Source organism: Drosophila subobscura, chromosome A, assembly GCF_008121235.1.
Source record: "Drosophila subobscura isolate 14011-0131.10 chromosome A, UCBerk_Dsub_1.0, whole genome shotgun sequence".
Taxonomy (NCBI): domain Eukaryota; kingdom Metazoa; phylum Arthropoda; class Insecta; order Diptera; family Drosophilidae; genus Drosophila; species Drosophila subobscura.
Window position 1 is genome coordinate 10,492,536 of NC_048530.1, and position 5,189 is coordinate 10,497,724.

General features: G+C 42.4%; 1 protein-coding gene across 4 annotated transcripts in view; it reads right to left on the reverse strand.

Annotated features, from left to right (window-relative positions):
* The window catches only part of LOC117903283 (neuronal acetylcholine receptor subunit alpha-7), a 27,444-nt gene extending 24,324 nt beyond the window's left edge, over positions 1-3,120 (reverse strand). Inside the window, exons 1-2 of one of the 4 annotated variants that reach the window (XM_034815203.1) lie at positions 2,407-2,845; positions 1,829-2,243 (exon numbers count right to left, since the gene is read on the reverse strand). The gene's annotated coding sequence lies outside the window, so the exon portion shown is untranslated. Of the gene's footprint in view, positions 1-1,828; positions 2,244-2,406 lie in introns of all 4 variants that reach the window. The other 3 variants (XM_034815205.1, XM_034815206.1, XM_034815204.1) reach the window with 3 other exon arrangements.
* Positions 3,121-5,189: the final 2,069 nt, after the last annotated feature.

Here is a 5,189-nt window from a genome sequence, read left to right on the forward strand (position 1 = left end):
AGGGGAGGGTTGAGGCGGGTGTATGTTGTGCTTGGGGCCATCCTAAATAAACAATTTAACAATTTGAAATTTCCATTTATTAACTTTTTCGCCTTAATAAAATTTGAGACTTACTGGAAGCTCTAGCCCAAAACACACACATACTCGTACACACACATAACCCGCAATGCTGCTGATTCGAACGAGGGGAACCGGGCACAAGCGGGAATAAGGTTAAGGTATGCCATGTACGAGTATAGTCTGTGGATGGGAAATGGAGATGGAAATGGAGTTGGAGTTGGAGTGGAGCGACTTGCTGGAGGGGATTAATAGCAGAGTCAACAAGGATAACACGCTTTAATTATGTATGTAGAGCCGAGTCGAGAGGTGCGATGTTGTGTGCCGCTGAATGGCGGTCGAAAACATCATCAACAACAACAACAACCACGATACAAGCAGACAGACAGCAAGCAAGTTCCCATGGCCATGGAGTGCCAGGATATGCAGTTACGCGCCATTGGCCTAACGCCTACCTGGATTCCTCCCACACGGAGGGAAACACCAATTACTTTCGAGCAGCTCTTGTTCTGAAAAATGACAATTACATTTTGACATTTTCCTATTACTTAATTAATTAAAGAGGCTCACAGAAGCTCCAATGATTGCACATCGCGGCCCATCAACTGGTGAGACTTCGGAGTAAGTCCAGGAATCGGGAATCGAGAAGCAAAGGAGGGTTACAGGAAGAGCAGATCGACTCCAATGTTGAATAACCAAAACCTATCTTTGCTTTCATCCAGACGGCAAGTGACGGTTCCTAATGGACTTGGCGCTACGAAAACATCAGTAAATTATGGTTTTAATTGAATTAACAGTCCGGAACAGCTGGAAGCGAATACATGGACTTTGTAGGGTCGGAAACGTTCACTTCTGTCTGTTACAAATCCTATCCACCCCCTAAATCTTTGAGTGCCGGGTATAACAAATTCTAAGCTAGTCTACGGAGCCCAGGGTCTGGAGTGTTGGCCCATCACCCTAGGTCTCACTTTGATTTAATTTGGGCCGGCATACTGCAGGTTTTGTCCAGTAGGAAAACAAAACCTAAATATCATAATTTGACCTAGTTCTGGCATAAGGATCGAGAAAAGGTTCCCTTTCAGACATCCTTGGCCCAACAGCAACAACTTACAGCCAGTGGTATGAGCGGGGGGCTGTGGATTTTGAAAAGAGCTCCTTACAAATGTGCACGCCTCTCCACTCCACTCCTTGAGCATCATTTATTACATGCAAGATCTGACCAAATAAATATACAGTAAATCCACCAATTGTTTAAATAATTGGCACCCTTTGCGTTACTATTTCCATTTCAATCCCTTTGAATCACATTTAGATGCAAAGGGATATGAGGTTCTGTACACATTTTGACGTCAAATCAAGCCAGATAAATTTTTAATGTGTTCCACATTGCAAACATGTACCCGAAAGTGCAGCTGTTCAAATAATTTGGGTGCTTGCAAACAACAAATAGAACTCGTGTTAAATTCTATGCCCGAGTCTCGAATAATCAACAATATTTGTGTCAATTACATGTGGCACTATCAGCGCAAGCTAAACAAATCACACACAAAGCGGAAGAGCACTCGAAAGATTGGCCATAAGGGCATTAAGATGGCATCGCACCTGATGTTCGTTGCAGACGCGTATTAAATCTATGGGTAATTGAGGACAGTTAATGGTTTGAGTCGCCTAATGGCTCCACGGGATTGTAAGTGCGAGGTGTAGGTGAGAAACAGCTACACACAGACTTGTGCGAAAGTGTTTGACTTGTTGTTAAATTGTTTTCACTTACCAGTCGCAATATTTTACCGCTGTGGCAGTGGAAATGTCATTGACGGTTTGGCTTGCGGTTTATTTGTTGTACTGTATAGTAATCGTATTTATTTATTTCATTTGTGTATATGCTGTGTTCTCGGCTGGAACTTTAGTTCCGTGCAGAGAACCGATTGGGTCTCTGGCTTCAAGTGGTGCTCATTGAGGGACAATCGAATGGGAAGCAGTTGCACGAGAAACGGAATCGCAATCGTATATTTGGGATGACTACAAACTGGACTTAAATTGCCATAATGACACAGTTTCTGCTGACACAGAAAATCCCTTAAATTCCATTCTTTGTACTTGGCGTGTCGCCTATTGTGGCACTTGCATCTGCGGCGTTGTATTTTATTCCGGGCCCATGGTGAGTTGGAGAAGAAGCTGGAACTTTGCTGCCCAAAAGTAACGACAAAAAAATTGCACGCCAAAAAAAAGATGAATGATCAGCCTGATCTCTGGCAGATATTATTGCGCGTCGAATTTGTCAATTAATTGCTCCCCCACGTTTTTGCAGAGCTCTACGTACGTACGCATACATATGCACTGGCTGCTTACTTCGCACGTGGTGGTCCGTGTCCGTGTCCGTGTCCGACCGCTTTTTGCTGGGTGTGGGCTCCTGGTGCTCCTGGTGCTGCTGCTGCCAAAAACAGAACTGCCTTTGCCTTTGCCTTTGCCGTTGCCTTCCTACTCCTGCGGACTTCGAGCTTCGAGCTTCGACCTCGACCGTTTCGACCACGTACTCGACTGAGAGACGGAAAAAGCGACGGTGATGCAGGCAAGCGATGCACGAGGCCACACGATTCCACAACTACTGCGACAAGAGCATTGACAGCGATGTGACAGCTACAGCGACAGCACCAACGACGGGACGATACCCACCGACTGCGGAAAATGAACAACGACACTCGCCACACGACACACGATGTCTCGACTACGCAGCCTCGACTAAAAATGAACCGCGTTCTCTTGCCGTCTGACAGAGGCAGGCATGGCCCGTACGTACACAGCTCGGCTCTCGTCTCGTTCTGCTCCCGATAGTTGGCCAGAAACATTAAACCGACTAACAGAGGATGCTCGGATCCTGTTACGACGGTGCCACTGCCACTGCCACTGCAAACTGTAATGTTGCTGTTCTACCGTTCTGTTAGGAAAAGTAAACAAATAAAACCCGGAGTTGCCCTTCTGGATGGAAGCTCCAGCTCCGCCGTTCCGCGTGTTGCTAATGGTTGGTCCGCTGCACCGAAGGGACACGCACTTTCGGTTGCGCTCCTTGGGAGTGCCACTGGAGCCTTTGGAGCCGGAACACTTGAGAACTGTTTATCACAACAATACTTCTCAGAGCTGCTGTCACGAGCCACGTGCTATGTCAGAATAATCCATAATCGTCCACCCCTTCAAAGTTCCCCCTTTCATATTTAACATTTCTCTGTTGTCGTGAACTACATACGGCCCACATTTGATGTCTTCCCCGACAAACTATTATACGCATGTATGTGTATGATTGTATGTATGTACTTATACTGAATGTATTTTTGGTTGCCTGATGGCGGAGCCTTGTCGTTTTAAAACTGCTTATGACAAATGTTTCCCTTTCATAATGTACCGTTTTCGTAAACTATGTCCCACATTGGCTGATTTCCCCTTTAAACGGTTATACCCATTTTCAGCAGCTGGCTACATGTGTACATTTATTTACTTAGAAAGGTATACAAATAGATACATACATAAGTCCATATGTATGTAGATTCCTAGATTCAATTGAATGGAAAAGCTTCCTCAGCTATTCATGGAGAGTCCTTAGTACCATAAATATAGAGTCCACATGCGCAGTTTTATGGAAAAGGCATGTGGTTACCAAAAATGGTACAACCATAAATGTACTTACTATTGTTTACCATAATAAAAGCATCACAATTGCACGCCATAATCGCCATAATTTAAGCTTGGATTAGAACCGTTGCCCAGTCTTTTTTATACCTTTTAAAGCTTTTGATTTATTCCAGTAGATGATTATTTGGCGCAAGTCCTAAACGTGGATTTTCAGATAAAATTTGTTGAGTTTATTCATAAATAATCATGCCTGAAAGCAGTGTATTTCGAAACCATAATTTATAGCGAAATCAACTGTCCCAAAAAGTCCACCTAAGTATGGCATCTGGCAGAATATGGACTTTTGAAGCTATGCTATTTCGATACCTGAGAAAGCCAATTTAAAACAGCGTTTAACAGCTACTTACAGCTGTAAGCTTAAAAGCTTTAAGCTGCACGAGCACGAGTAAGAAATGCGATAGATAGAGGCGCTAAAGAATATCTTAGATGCTGCACCTGCAGTATCGAAATATTTAAGTGCAAAAACCGCATCTTTCAGAAAGTTGGTTTGGTTCCTTGGGGGAAAACTCGTGTCGGGTGGTGTAATTATGTAAGTATTTTTGGGTATTTTCTTCACTTTCTTATCAAATGCTCCAATTTGCACATTTAAAGCAATGTCAGCAACATATTCCTGATCGACTGTTTATTTTTAAAATGTCGTCAACGGAGGCTTTTCACACTGGCGCTCCACCAGCGGTGTATGACAAAAATACGACTACAATTGTCAACGTAAATGTCCTCGTCAGGTGCCGAGGTGTCGAGAAATGGATAAATGTTTAGTTCCCGTCACTAATCATACAGTATACAGATGGAGCCAGCTCATACCCAAAAGCTTATGGCAACGTAATCGCTGGTATCGAATATCAAAATTGAGAAATATTATGCTCATCGGTAAATTTGCGGTATATATTTAAAAAATAACTATGTCTTGGTATATTTCGAAGGTTCATGTGGTATGTTAGATACAACACAAATGTTTGGCCCAGTTTCGATTGTAAATTTGTAAAATATAAGATCACAAGGCATACAATCTAATAAAAATGAGTATTAATAATAAGAAAAATTGATTCTTTAATCGGATTAAATTATTGTTTCAGTGGTGAAAGTCTTTGCAAGCTAGTAATATCAAATAGAACATCAAAATCGAGGAATCTGATTTAAGACTACGGTATATTTGCGGTATATTTTGAAGATGCAATGGTATATTTCGGTATACTTACGAGACCCTGACGGTATATTTTATCGATAAGTTCGCATTTGTGACCATGTCTCGACCAATTGCGATCATTTTTTTTGATTTCAGAAACGTAGTTCCGCTAATATGTCAAAGAAAATGTCAATATGTCAAAAACCGCTGCCAGTATTGAGGAATATTATATTCATCGGTAAAATTAACACAATATTTATATTTTGGTATATTTCTGAGGTTTGTGTGGTATGTTTGTTAGACAAGGCTACGGCCACACTGG